The sequence below is a fragment of the Rhinolophus sinicus genome, chromosome 14 (genome assembly GCF_057876585.1).
Source record: "Rhinolophus sinicus isolate RSI-liver-muscle chromosome 14, RSI-T2T, whole genome shotgun sequence".
NCBI classification, from domain to species: Eukaryota; Metazoa; Chordata; class Mammalia; order Chiroptera; family Rhinolophidae; genus Rhinolophus; species Rhinolophus sinicus.
In genome coordinates, this window is record NC_142514.1 from 112,248,619 (window position 1) to 112,262,761 (window position 14,143).

Consider the following 14,143-nt stretch of genomic DNA (forward strand, 5'->3'; position numbering starts at 1 on the left):
GTGGAAATATTCTATGTCTTGCCAAAGAGTATTGGTTACATGGGTGTCCAATAGTCTTTGGGCTCACTGACTCCTTTTATTCAAACTTACCTCATCTTGCCTTGTTTCTTGTTCTATATGACTCACCTTCTACCCTCCAGCTGTGACCTGCCTTAGTACTTCTCATGATGGGAAACCATAGTGGGTTGTGAAGAAGGTGCTGCAATAAAAAATATGACATGCTAGCTCCATGTGGACACTGTATGATCAGGTAAACAGCATACAGTCCAGAAGTGTGGCTGTGGGATATGACCTTTCAACCTTAGAATTCTCCCAGGGGGTTAGGAGCCTACCACAAAACAAATAAGGAAATTTGGGTCTGCACGCCGTGAGAGGAGAACATGGCACTCCAACTAGCAACCTCCTCAAGGACTCACTGTCGATTTAATGAAAACAAACTAATATAGATACAAAATTTTAAAATTATAATTTCACACAGGCAAAAACCCTAAAGATTGCTATGTTGTGTTAGTACAATAATGGCCCCCCAAAGAAGTCCAAGTCCTAACCCTTGGGAACCTGTGAATATGTTACCTTACGTAGTAAAAGGAACTTTATAGATGTGATCAAGTTAAGGATCTTGTGGTGGGGAGAATATCCTGGATAATTGGGTGGGTCCAATGCAATCATGTGGGTCCTTATAAGTGAAAGAGGGATGCAGGAGAGTCAGAGAAGTGACAATAGAAGCAGTCAGAGTGACGCAACAAGAAAAAGACTTGGCAGACTATTACTGACTTCGAAGATGGAAGGGGGACCATGAAACAAGGAAGGTGGGTAGCCTCTAGAAACTGGAAAAGGCAAGAAAAAGGATTCTCCCCTAGAACCTCCACAAAGGAACACAGCCCAGTATACACCTTAATTTTAGCCCCGTTAGAACCATTTCAGAGTTCTGATCTCTGGAACTGTTAAGATAATAAGTTTGTGTTAAATCACTAAGTCTGTGGAAGTTTATCAAACAGCAGTAGAAAACTAATACACTAACCATTTATGGTTAACCTATATTTTCATCCAGGAGTCAGGTGGAATAGGGGTACAAAGGGCTGAGGGTTAGGCATCCTGGATTCTAATCTTATCAACTAGCTGAGTGAACACGGACAGTTATTGTGTTCAAGTCTCTGGGCCCCACATCCTCTTCTAAGTGGGAATGATGGCAGCCTGTTCTTTCAATTATTTATTTTAAATATGTGTTGATCACTACCCTGAGCCCAAGGATGCGTCAGGTAGAAGGGAGGATCTGGGCTTTGGAGTCAGTCAAACTCGTGTTCAAATTCCACTTCTTTTATTTCCTAGCTTAAGTCTTGGGCAAGTTACCTAACCTCTCTGAGCCTTTTCTTCATCTGCAAAATGGGAAAGATAATCATGCCAACGACCTCATGGGGTTCTTTGGAGGATTAAACTAATCAATACATGGTAAGTTCATAGAAAACCGTGTGAACCATCTGGCACATAGCAGGTCTTCAACACACTACTTGTGTTTATTATTTCTGTGACCTTGGGTAAAATTATCCTATAAAGATAGACCTTTGCTTACTTCTAATGTGATTGCACTCTAAGAAATATCTACTTAATAGATTTCTATGAGGATTAAAGAATGGTGTCTGACACTTAGGAAGCATTCAAAAAAATTAATGTCCTTTTTTACCCATGTTTGTGGATCATGTGGGGTAATTTCTTAGAAACTTGGAGGAGAATTGTATAGTGATTCAGTGTTCAGGTTTCAGAGAAACACCTGGATTTTAATCTCATATATTCTTTGTGATTTTGGATAAGTTACTTAACCTCTCTGGGCCTCAGTATTCTCACCTCAGTAGTTTCACCTCCATGATTATTTTAAGATTTAGAAAGCAAATAGCTCAGCACAGTGACCAACACATAGTAAACATACATGAAATGGTTGCTGATATTATGGTAGAAGGATATTATCTGATTTTACTGGTGTACTTTAAGATCAAAAGAATATATTGTACATAGTAGTAGATGATCAATACACTTCTGTTGAATATATTTCACTTCATAAAATAATCTTTTTGGGTAGATTCTCACCTTGAGGGCTCATGTCGTCTTTTTAAAAATTAACCTTTCCTGATTTATAGATGGTGTAATACAGAATTGTACACCTGTAATCTATGTAACTTTACTAACGATTGTCACCCCAATAAATTTTAATTAAAAAATTAACCTTTCCCCTTATTTACACAAATGATCAATTATCATTATAAAAAAGTGAAGTACAGATAAGAATAAAGAAGTAACAAAAATTCCTCCAAATTCTATCAACCAGAGATACCATCAATAATTTGGAGATTTGTGCATATACACATATGCATAAAGTTTGCACTCACGCATACACACAAGTCTATATGTACAAAATTATATAGTACATACCATTTTTTAATTTTCTTTTTTTCATTTAACAAGGTGTCATAGATATCTTTCCAAGGTCGAGAATATTGACCTTCCTTGAACAGATAACCTGAGGCTGGTAAATCAGAGAACTGGACACTAGATGGCAGTGTTGAAACAAAAATTTTGGAAAATAAGTGGTAGTAGAGTTTATACAGGAACAGAGGCCCCTGGGTCCCTGTACAGCTAAATCTTGTTATTGACATTCTGATAATTAATAATTGGTGAAAGGAAATTTATCTGATTAAGATTGCATTACTTTGGAGGCTTCATATTCCTCCAGTTTGGGCTGCAAACATCAAGCTCCTAAGACTTTTAAAGATTTGTGAGACTGCATTTAGATTTGTTCTATTGTCCATCTGTGAAAGTGAAAATGTATCCTCTATGGAAGGAATAAACTACTTGCCATCACTTTCACACTCTCTCCCCAGCCCCCATACCAGACACAGCAGATAGACTGACACTCTTGCTGCCTCCCTACCCTGGAAAGAATACCTGATTCTTGTACTATATCCCTTGTAGCCGAAGAAGTCATGCTTCACAGCCCTTAGGCAAGAATCAGCACCTTGTCTGGCCCAAGGTCTCTACGTGGTGCTTCATTTTGAGATTACAAGTCCCAGAGATTTTGGTCCATGTTTCCTGAGAATTTATACTTCCCATAGCAACTGCATCAACAGAGAGATAGCAGATCAACCCACCACTTCAGAATCCCAGCCTTCTTTGAATCAGCTTGTTTTTTGCAGACACTTTTCTCTTCTGATCCCAGCACATACCACAGACACATCCCTTGGTATTTGTGCAGTATGCTTTATTGGGAAAAGTGTAAGGTACAAGTCTTGAGTTTCAGCTCAGTTACTAAATGACCTGTGATCTGGGTTAAATCCCTTACCCTGTCTATTTCTCCACCTCAGTTTTGTTCAATATGAGTAATAATAACAGATGGTCCCGTTCTGGGATATTAAATATGTAGGCTGTACATGTGCTTAGGGACCTCCCAGCCACGCCCACAAAAATGAGAAAAAATTCTGAATTTGATAATTTCTATTTTTAAAAATAGCTGTCATGAGAAAAAGAAAATCTTTATGAGTTTATTTATGTTTATTTTATGATTTAGTTTGTTTTTATCTTGCACTGTACTGACTTCTCAAGCCACTCCACGGTACAGGCTCCTACAAGCTTAGTATCATCAAAATACTCCGTGATTCAGGACATGAAGGTATTTTCAGAGTTGGAGGTAAGCCATGTCACATTCCCTCAGAGTAACCCCATAGGTCTATTATAGCACTGAGTCATAGACACAGATTTCATCTTACAAGAAGTGGCTTTGTTCACCCAGACTATGAAAAACCACAAGAGACACTTGCTCTGGAAATTGACCCTTCTGGCTTTAGCTGGAGAAAATACCTGTCTTAGCTTCAGAGCCTGAATAGGGGAAGCGAAGACAGTTTGGGAAAGGCCATTATTGAGGATTTAAAGGTAATCTTGCACTCTTCTTGGTCACAAGCAACTAAAATGAGAGTTAACCAGTGACCCAAATCAAGCATTGTCAATTTGATAACATTTGATTCAATTAAAACATATTTCAATTAACAGCTTTTGGGTTCCTATGGTGGCTATAGTATGTGAAAGATGAAGTGAATGTGACTTTATCCCTGCCTTCAGGATATACCGTGTTTCCCCGAAAACAAGATCTAGCCGTACAATTATCTCTAATGAGTCTTTTGGAGCAAAAATTAATATAAGACCTGGTCTTATTTTACTATAATATAAGACCGGGTATAATATAATATAATTAATATAATATAATATAATATAATATAATATAATATAATATAATATAATATAATATAATATAATATAATACTGGGTCTTGTAGTATGACCTAGAAGAGACAAACATATACAGAAGTCTCTTCTCCACTAGTTCAGTAAACCCAGGGATTTTGAATAGCTCATCCATTGCCCTTTATCCTGTGCCTGGAACATAGTAGGAGCTCATTATTATTTTTGGATATATATATATATCCCTTGCAAAGCAGAATATGACTACTGCTATCAAAGAGATAAAGAGTGATGTTGGAGTGCTGACTAAAAGGAAGAAGGGAGAGTACTGAAGTAAGGAGGTATTTGAGCAGAGCCTTGTAGGATGGGTAGAATTTTGATGGAGAGAGGGAGGGTAATAGAGATTGAGCTCTTGTTCCAGGAGGGAACATGATGAGCACAGGCAAGGAAGTAGAGAGAGACAAGGGAAAGATAAACTTAAAATGAAAACAAAACAAAACACAGATGAGGAAATTGAGGCACAGAAAGGTCGAGTAATGTCCAAGGTCACACAACCACTAAGTAACAGAACCAGCATTCAAGCCCAGGCAATCAGTCTCCAGAGATTGTGTTCTTAGTCACTTGTGGTAGATTGCAAACGTGGGTGCAGATTGTTCTTCTCTCTGTATCCAAGGCTTTGGAATGTGATTTTGTACTTCAACCCATCAAGAAGTGGAGTCTTGAAAAAGCCACTTCAAGAAAATGCCAAATAGGTAACCTCTTCCTTTCACAGTGAGCTCTCAGAAGACAAAGACTTTAAAGATCATTGACTGCCAATAACAGTTATACTTGTTCTTAGGGTTTTTCTATAAAGTCCAACTGTTTATAGCTACTGAAGATGTACAAGATAACTGTTACTACTCTTTTTACGGCTTATGCAAATGTTATACTATTAATAGGTGCAGAATACAGAAAAATGACACAGATTGCAAAACTTTGATCTTGATACTTCACAGGATAGAAATGATCCAGAGTGTTTTTTACCATGAAAGCCATAAGACTTGAGTGCCTTCCATTTACCTCCCCTTTCCTTTTTTGGAAAAATTTGGCCTAAACTCACATCCTATGGTTATGGTATTGCCCTGTCCCCAACGGTCCACCACTTCAACAAGGCGATATTGATATTGAGACCAGAATGAGCCTTCCTGCACTATCAGGCCAAAAGTTTGGTTGTCAATTCATCCTTTAGATTGATTTATGACTCAAAGGGGGAATTGTGAAGAAAAAAAAAGGGGGTTTTACGGAAAGTAACCTCACAGGGAGATGTGATCATAAATTCCTAACTGGGCAGGTCATAATGGGTAGTCACACTCCAAGCATATACCTTTAGTAAAAGGTTTATCTTTGCCTTAAGCAAGCTCTGTCCATTGTTTTTGTGCATCTAGGTTAACACACCTTTGAAATGCCAGATTAATCGTTTTTCAGACCCTTAAGAGTCATAACTACCCTCAAGAGAGCGCATAAATCTTGTTAACTATTCTGTAATCCAGCCCCCATCTTGCTTTCTCCTTCCTTCATTTAAACTTCCTTAATTCCCTCCTTAATTCCAAATGCACAGGAGAAATTGCAAACTGTCATTCTGGAAGGCATTTTCCTCATTCTGCTTAGATTTTACTTTCAGATGTACCCTCTGTTTGGCTCAAATAAACTCATAAGAATTCTCCACAGGTTTGGATGTTCTTACATTGACATTTATTATCCGTCACAATATCACCCCTCCACACATCCAGGGTCGGACAATTACAATACATAGAGAAAAGAGATTTCTCAGGGGAGATGTTTGAAAGGTTTAGATAGCTTCTTCAGTAACTTGGAGATCAGGTCAGACTCACCTGGTGAAGGTGCAAAAACTGGAATAGCCTCCGCCACCAACTCCCCAGGAATGATACAAGCAAGAGTCTGGGCCTCAGCTTCTCACTAGGGGAAAATGAACTCAGAGACAAAAATATTGAAATAATGGAGAAGTCCTGTCCGTTTGAGAGAAAGAACACCACACATACGACCTATATTAGAGGAAACAGAATCAGTGTGTTATAAAACAAAATTCAGCTGAGTAAAATTGAAGATCTAATTGGCTTTATTAGGAGATTCATGAATTGGGTAGCATCCTGTCTAGCAACCACCGTGTTTCCCTGAAAATAAAACCTAGCTGGACAATCAGCTTTACTGCATCTTTTGGAGCAAAAATTAATATAGACCCTGTCTTATTTTATTATAGGACTGGGTCTTTAATATAATATAATGCAATATAATATAATATAATATAATAATATAATATAATATAATATAATATAATATAATATAATATAATATAATATAACTGGGTCTTATATTAATTTTTGCTCCAAAAGACACATTAGAGCTGATTGTCTGGCTAGGTCTTATTTTCGGGGAAACAGGGTAGAAGTGCTGTCCTAGGAGTTACAAAATAGGAGGTTTTTATAGGAAGAAGGGTTGGGCAGGGGAGCTATTAACAAAAGAAAAGAAAGGATTATTTTTACACCAGGATCTCTTCTTTTGGGGGAAGGGAACAGAAAGCATTTTTATCCTGCAGATTGTCTCTTCTTTCTATGGGGACTGGAGAGGGCCCATGTGATAGATCACCTCCTTGGTGTTGACCAGAAAACTTCAGATTGGTTGATTAAGATTATGTTTCTGGGAAAGGTTGAAACAGCAATTAGGTCAGGTATTAAATGTAGGTTTGGGGTCTGTGGTTTTCTCTAACAAATATAAAACATGGACTAAAACTTTAAAATAAGCTTAATAATATCTTTAAAGAAATAGATGATATTGGTTATAGGACGCAAGAACAAAAAGCAACAAAGGAGAACTAAGTATAAAAATGTAATAATAAAATAATTGAAAACAGGATTCAATAGATATGGCACTAAGCAGAATAAATACTAATAATAATTACTGAGCTAGAAAGTCAGGTCAAGAGATCCTCCTATAGGTATAAAGAGTTAAGGCCCTGGCTCTACTCTAATTTGCACCAAATCCTGGAGAGTTTTGTTGAAATAAATTTCTAGGCCTAAAATGGAGTTGTTCCTGCTCCAGGTGCCATACCAGCAAATTGAAACTTCGATAACTTTCATGTTCCTGTAAATGCTCTGTTTGACCAGAAAATCAGTATACCCAATCAGCCAATCCCCAAACATCAAGCCAACTTTTAGCTCTATACTTAACTTCCTTGTTCTTTATTTTTTTATCCTATAAAAGCTCTCTGACTTCTCTCCCATTTTACAGTTCTCTGGACCCTTGGCAATGGAGACTGCCCACTTCAATAAGTGTGAAATAAAATTTATTTGTATCACCTAAATTGTCTTCTTTAATCATTTTTAACAGCTTGTAGAGGCAAATTATCTCTCACTCACATACACACTTGTATCTCCTCTCTTTCTTAGATAAAAATGAAGCACATTATACACTGTTCTGAACCTTGCTTTTTTTTTTTTTTTAAATTGAGAAATACAATTTACTGTAATGGAAAACAAAATATACAATGAACAAATATTTATTTCAAATTTGTATTAGTGGTGGTAGATTTTGCATCCACACATATTAGAGAATACTTCAAAATCTATATTTCTAATATGAAATACATACACTCACATACACACACATACATCACATTCTAAGTGTTGCTCTGAGTGAATAAATTGGTCATTTGTCCATATAACTTAAACAGAAAAAGCTACACTAGGCTTCCAGATACTTTATTCTTTTATTTTTTAAAGATTTGTATTAAAAATATAGCTAACATACAATATTATATTAGTTTCAGGGGTACACCATAGTTATTCAAAATTTATATACCTGAAGAAGTGATCACCATGATAAATCCAGCAACCACCTGACACTGTACTATGTTATCACAATATTATCGACTGTATTCCCTATGCTGTACTTCACATCCCCATGACTTGTTTGCTTTATACCTGGAAATTTAGACCTCTTATTTCCCTCCCCTCTCCCCTTTTAAATGTATCAATTGCAGATGACATTAATATTATTTTATATTAATTTCAGATATATAACATAGTGGTTAGATATTTATATAATTTAAGAAGTAATCCTCACTGACCAGTCTAGTACCCACCTGGCACTATACATAGTGATTACTGTATCATTGACTATATTCCCTATGCTTTACTTTACATCCCCATGACTATTTCGTAATTACCACTTTATACTTTTTAATCCCTTTGCCTTTTTCACCCTACCCCCAACCCCTTCCATCTATCACCCTAACAAATCTAGTACCCATCTGACACCATACATAGTTATCATAATATTATTGACTATATTCCTTATGCTATACCCTACATCCTCATAACTACCTTGTAACAACAAATTCATACTTCTTAATCCCTCCCCCTTTTTTTACCCACACCCCCAACTCCTTTCTTGTATGGCAACCATCAAAATGTTTTCTGTATCTATGAATTTGTTTCTGTTTTGTTTGTTAATTTTGTTCTTAGATTCCACATATAGGCAAAATCACATTACATGTGTCTTTCTCTGTCTGACACACTCCACTCAGCACAATATACTTCAGGTCCATCCATGTTGCTGCAGATGGCAAGAACCCATTCCCTTCCATGGCCAAGCAATATTCCATTGTATATATATATGTACCACTTCCTCTTTATTCATTCTTCCATCGATGGGCACCCAGGCTACCTTCACATCTTGGTCATTATGAACAATGCTGCAGTGAACATATGGATGCACATGTCCCCTTGAAGTAGTGTTTTGGGTTCCTTCGGATAAATATCCTGAAGTGGGATTACTGGGTCTTTCATTGTCTCTTCTTATAGCCTTTGTTTTTTTTTAATTTATTGCTACCCCAGCTGTTTTTTTTTTTTTTTTTTCATTTCCATTTTCATGAAATATCTTTGTCCATCTCTTTACTTTCTGTCTCTGTGTGTCTTTCAATCTGAAGTGATTTTCTGGGAGGGAACATATGGAAAGGTTTTGTTTTCTTATCCGTTCAACCCTCCTATGTCTTTTGATTGGAACATTTAATTCATTTATTTTAAAGGAATTATTGATAGATATGTAGCTATTACCATTTTATTATTCATAGTTTGATCTTTATTCCCCGCTTGTCTTAAAGAAGTCTCTCTAACATTCCCTGTAATACTGGTTTGGTAGTGATAAACTCTTTTAGCTTTTTCTTGTCTGGAAAGGTCTTTGTCTGTTCTTCAATTTTAAATGATAACCTTGCTGGGTAGTATAATCTTGGTTGTAGATCCTTGCTTTTCATCACGTTGAATATTTTCTGCCAACCCCTTCTGGCCTGCAAAATTTCTGTTCAGGAATCAAATGACAGTCTTATGAGAGCTCCCTTATAAGTTACTTGTTGCCTTTCTCTTGCTGCTTTTAGGATTCTTCTTTGTCTTAAACCTTTGCCATTTTAATTATAATATGTCTAGGTGTGGGCATGTTTGGGTTTATCCTTCTTTGGGACTCTCTGTGCTTCCTGGGTTTGTATATCTATTTCCTTTGCCAGGTTAAGGAAGTTTTCAGTCATTATTTCTTCAAATAGGTTCTCAATCCCTTGCTTTCTCTCTTCTTCTGGTACCTCTATGATGTAAATGTTTTTACGCTTGATATTGTCTCAGAGGTATCTTAAACTATCCTCATTTAAAAAAAAAATTTTCTTTTTTGCTGTTCTGACTGGGTGTTTTCTGCTACCTTATTTTCCAAATTGCTGATTCAGTCCTCTGCTTCATCTAGTTTGCTGGGGATTTCTTCTAGTGCATTCTTCATTTCAGTTACTGTATTCCTCACTTCTGACTTGTTCTTTTTTATTATTTCTATGTTCTTTTTTATACTTGCAATCTCGCTGTTGAAGTTCTCACTAAATTCCTTGAGCATCCTTATAACCATTGTTTTAAACACTGTCTCTGGTAGGTTGCTTGCCTGCATTTCATTTAGTTCTTTTTCTGGATTTTTTCCTATTCTTTCATTTGGTACATATTTCTTCTTCTTTTTTTTTCTTTTCTTATTGGGGACTATTGGGGAACAGGGGGCTTTTCCAGGGCCCATCAGCTCCAAGTTGTTGTCCTTCAATCTAGTTGTGGAGGGTGCGGCTTGGCTCCAATTCCAGTTGCCGTTTTCAATCTTAGTTGTATGGGGCGCAGCCTACCATCCCACGTGGCAATTGAACCGGCAACCTTGTTGTTGAGAGCTTGTGCTCTAACCAACTGAGCCAATCAGCCGCAACCTCCGGAAGCTCAGTGGCAGCTCGTTGTCTTCAATTTAGTTGTGGAGGGTGCAGCTCACTGGCCCATGTGGGAATTGAACCGGAAACCCTGTTGTTCAGAGCTCACACTCTAACCAACTGAGCCATCTGGCTGTCCTGGGACGTATTTGTTTCCTCATTTTGGCTGCCTCTCTGTGTTTCTTTCTATGTATTAGGTAGATCTGCTATGTATCCCAGTCTTTCTGGGTGGCCTTATGTGGTAGGGGTCCTGTGGGGCCCAGTGGTACAGTCTCCATGCTCACCTGAGCCAGATGCTCCAGGAGTGTCCCTTGTGTGGGTTTTGTGTGCTATCCTGTTAGAGTTGAGTTTTGATTGCTATTGGTCCATCAGTGGGTGGTATTGCCTTCAGGCTGACTGGCTGTGGGGTTTGGCCACATTCACAGCTTATGGGCTGCTGTGCGGGAGGTTTACCTTACTGAATGGGATTTGCCCCAGTGGGCTCTGGCGGCCCTGTTCAGACCACCCTTTGTTTGTGCCACTTGTGGGGCTAATTGGGCAGTGGTCTGCTATGGTCTGAAGCCAACCTCCAAAGTATGTTGGTTCTGAGGCCTCTTGGGAGGGACACTGGTACAGGCCCAGGTCAGTCACTGCCTGTGATTGGCCAGGTGTTACCTGGTAGGAGCTACAAAGCAATCCATGGTTGTTTGCTGTTTGTGCTAAACCTGGAGGTGCGTGGGAGAGGCCACACTGTCAACTGAGTATGGCTCCATGAGTACCAGACCTGGGGTAAGTGCAAAAATCCAGGACACCTAGAGACTTGCTGCCACCTGCTGGCTCTCTTAAGGTTCAGCCACTGATAAAGCCTTATGTGATATGTGAATTGGGTGAGGCAGGGTCTCAGGGAGTTACTAGAGTGGGAAGAGTTGTGGTCACCAGGTTAATGTTGACTCTGGTTTGGTGCCAGTGCTGAGCCTGGAGCAACTCAGCAAAAGTCTCAGAGCACACTGAGGCCAGTTACTGCTGCCTGTGTGGGGCTCATGGACTCCAATAGTTTTCTAAAAAAGAGTGCAATGCCAGAGGGGCTGGCTGCTAGCACAGAAAGTGCCTCCAGCATTGGGGGAGTTGCGTGGGACAGTGTTTCAGCTGAGTCAGCAGGGAGGAGCAGCAGAGCTCACCAGGCCAATCAAATTCAGATTTGGTCTGTGGGGGTGGGCTCAACATAGGAAAGATGGTGCCTGTATGCCAGCTGCATGTGAGGAAGACACCTCACCAGGAAAATGCCGAATGTCCTCTAGTCCTCCCCGTAAATCCACATACCTATCTGCCCTTCTTATGTCTCTGAGGCCCCTGAGTCATTGTCCTTCTGCTGGAGTTCAAGGTGAGTGCCTTGGAGGAAGTGAGTTTGTGCGCAGGCCATTTAAGAGGATGTGTGGGTTTCCTGCAGCCTTCCATTCCACCCGAATGGTTATAATCCCCACTGTTTTTCACAGCCAGAAATTGTGGGGGCTCTTTTTCACTGCACCAGTACTCCGGGCTGGGGAGCCTGGTGTGGGAGGCTGGGGTCCCTCGCTCTTCTGGGAGGTCCTCTGTGATTGAGATATCCCTACTGGTTCTCAACTGCCACACGAAGGTTTGGGGCCCTGTGGGGACAGAGTCCCACTGAGCAGTTTCCAGGCTCTTGACCTTATGAGGAAAGGTGCTGGCTCGGGTAGTAGATGGCCATCAGATGTAACTAGTTGGCTATCCGCTTTAACCAGGTAGCCATTGGCATCTGATATAACTGCTGTGGCTATGCTGGCGGGTTGGTTGGGTGGCAGAGAAGCAGACGGAAGATTGCAGCTAGCAAATGGGTTGGTTTGTTGGCAGAGAAGCGGACAGCAGATTACACATCTTGTGGAGCCTGCTTCTTGTCTCTCCAACCTAGCCGCCAGCGCGACTATAGTGGTATGAATGAACCACCCATCCATGGCTCCGTTGGTGTTCCTTTTTGGCCTCGCCATATCCTGTGTTCTTATGTGGGGAGTGGGACCTGAGACCCTGCATGACACGCCTGTTCCATGTCTACACCCCTCCTACCAGTCTCGATGTGGCTTCTTGTTTATATTTTTACTTATAGGATTTCTGTTAGCTAGACTTCAGATGATTCTCCAGGGTGATTGTTCTATAATTAAGTTGAAATTTTAATGTGTTCACAGAAGGATGCAGGTACAGTGTTTATCTACTCTGCCATCTTGGATCTCTCAGCTTGAAACTTGCTTTTTCATTCAACAATACATCCCAAATATTATTCCATTGCAAAATAAGATATCTTCCTCATCTCCTTTGATAGTTGCTTAGTACTCTATAAAATCATGTGGATATACTGTGTTTCCCCGAAAATAAGACCTCGCCAGACAATCAGCACTAATGCGTCTTTTGGAGCAAAAATTAATGTAAGTCCCAGTCTTATTTTAATATAATATAAGACCAGGTCTTTATAATATAATATAATATAATATAATATAATATAATATAATATAATATAATATAATATAATACCAAGTCTGATATTAATTTTTGCTCCAAAAGACACATTAGAGCTTATGGTCCAGCTAGGTCTTATTTTCGGGGAAACACAGTACTATAGTTTATTCAAATAATTCCTTATTGATGGATATTTGGATTCTTTCCAGTCTTTTATTTCAATAAATAGTCTTGTTCACTACTGGCCAGTATTAAAACTAGAAAAAGGCATAAGAGGCACAAGGACTATAAAGACAAAGATGAAAACAATATGTTCAACTAACACAAATACTTGGCAAAATTGTTGGATACAAGGACAAATTGTAAAAAAATTAACACTGTTTCTCTAGGCCAGTAATAACAAACTTGAAAAAAATATAAAAAATAAGATTCTGTTGATAATAACAATATCACTTTCACAAGAGAATGGATAATTAAAATATAGTGGATACAGAAGATTTTAACTAGATATTCATGCAGTAATAGATATATCTTTAAAATAGTGTCAAAGTGACAGATGTAAGAAAGAGATTGAAATTATATTAAAAGTACATAAACATACATCATCACAAATTTCATGAGGATATATGCTTAGTTCAGAACATTACATAAAATGCATTATAGTTAGTAAATTTGGGGGTCAGGAATGAAGGGAAAGAGTAAAGAGAAAAGCAGGAGAGGTGTTTTGCATGGACTGATGATGGTAATGTGTTAAGAGTTAGGATTATGCTTAATGTGATTCTTCATCTAAGGTAAAACAAAACAAAACAAAACTGAACCTCATAAATAGACATCCCTGCAAATCCACAGGGACAAGGCTCATGTTACACTGTGCAAATGAAGGTTACTTAAATGGATCATTAGAAATCGCATGGCATGCTGAGAAGTTGTATGACAGATTTCCCAAGCGTGTAAGTATTCTGTTGAAATAAATTCAACAATTTTTAAATCCAGGTCTCTGTGCTTTAACTGAAATGGCAGATATGGTACTATGTCACCTTGCTTCCTCCTGAGACCTGATCATAAGAAGCTCACTGGATGTTCTCACATGAAACCTGGTTAGCAAAATGTAGGTGTTTTCCCAGTGTCATGTGGTGACTGTCACTCCATAAGATTTAAAGTAAGAAGCAACTGTGAGTGAGTGACCTTGAGCTACAAAGATTCATGG